The sequence below is a fragment of the Dendroctonus ponderosae genome, unplaced genomic scaffold, assembly GCF_020466585.1.
Source record: "Dendroctonus ponderosae isolate FM_Combo_2020 unplaced genomic scaffold, Dpon_F_20191213v2 Dpon_F_20191213_1, whole genome shotgun sequence".
Taxonomy (NCBI): domain Eukaryota; kingdom Metazoa; phylum Arthropoda; class Insecta; order Coleoptera; family Curculionidae; genus Dendroctonus; species Dendroctonus ponderosae.
Window position 1 is genome coordinate 42,532,153 of NW_026017110.1, and position 1,779 is coordinate 42,533,931.

Consider the following 1,779-nt stretch of genomic DNA (forward strand, 5'->3'; position numbering starts at 1 on the left):
ACAGCCATACACAAATCTATTTGGGTGCGAAACGCAATACCGAAAAATACCAAACTTTATTTGTGAATGAAGGACTTTTGCTGCATAACTAGCTAGATCAATAGCCAATTGAACAAACCAAAATCGCGAAAATGTATTTAAATAATAGGTTTACAAGTTGGGACGACCAGAAAACCAGCAGATTGTATATACAGTGCGTCTTTTGACAAGACAAATGTTAAATTTTGCATGATGGTGGCCAAAGATAGGTACTTGCGGTACCGGAAGTAGGTATTTACTTGCTTATGTTAAATGGAACACCCTACATATTATTACATTTTTGAATGGAACACGTTATATATTATTATATTTTTGAATTCTTAATATTTTAAATACATTTTATGTATAATATCCGATACCAGAGTCAAACCGTTTGTGAAAAATTTTAAATTTTATGTAAAAAATGTCCATATTCCATTGTTTCCAGTCATTTGTCCTATAAGAGAATGTGTGATACGTAATTTGAGTTGCATTTCTTGTTGAAAGAGACTTACTGCAAAAAGTTTGACAACATTTTGATGACTATTAATGCATAGCGTTAACAAAGTAAGTTTCAAAATGGCGTTGCGCAAAACCGCCCAAAATCAATTTTTTCAAATGGAAACTGCCATTTTTGATCAGTAATAATTGATTCAGTATTAAAAATAAGGGTAAGGTTGTGTTAATTTGAAAAGCATTTAGTTTTCGAAATATTGTCAATTTAATGTTTTCATACGACTATTTTGTCCCATATTAAGTATGTCGCAAGATACAAGTCAGGGCCTCATAAAAAAAAACGAGCACGATATTGTGATGCCCGGGGCTATAGCCCCCGTAGACCCCCCCTAGATCCAGCGCTACTCTAGGTGATAGTCTTTGATTATCTTTTGATAAATAATTCGTTCTTATTGCGAGATAAGGAAGAATAAGGAATGAGGTGAGAAAACGAGGAAATTCTGTCTTTTTTAAAGACAATAATTTTTTGAGCCGAAATGCCCAAGAAATAGTTTGTGAAAATATTAATTATAAAGTATGAGTTTATCTAACTTTATAGGCGTATCTGGCCATCTTCAATAATTCAGACGTAATCAAACTACTTTTTAACTTTTTAATATTGAAAATAAAACAGTTTTTATAAATTAATATTAAAATTAGTCCATACATAATCTTAAACTAGACCCTCTATATAGCGCTCTTAATTGCTCAAATTGCTACCCGCTCCAACTTGGCACTTGCGAATCTTTCAAGCATAAAATGTAGGTAGACAAAATCGCCTATTATTGGACCAAAATTTACCAGGACAAAAAAAAACCTAAATTAAATATAATTTGTAATAAAACCGGTTCCAAATCAGCAGTTACGAAGTTTTCAAGTATCGAGCTCATTTAGGCAAAAACGTCCATTTTTTAACCCAAATTTACCAAGGAGCCAAAACCCAAAATTCAATATAATTTGATTAAAATTTTCCGTTTTTCAGCTGGAAGAATCTTCTGTACTTACTTTGTTCTCAAATGGTCGCTTGGTGTTTCTGCTCCGGCAGATATTTTCGTTCTGCTAATTTTTCGGGACTTCGATACTTTAACTATTTTACTTTCTATAACATTTAAATACAAATAACAGGTTTTAACACAGTTACTGATACCAGCGACATCCCCCGGACCGCCAAACGACCCTGGCTCTCTTTGCGGACGACACAGCTCTGATGTCATCTTCATGGCGCAAAGAGCAAGTGCGTCGAAACCTGCAACTTGCCATAGATGA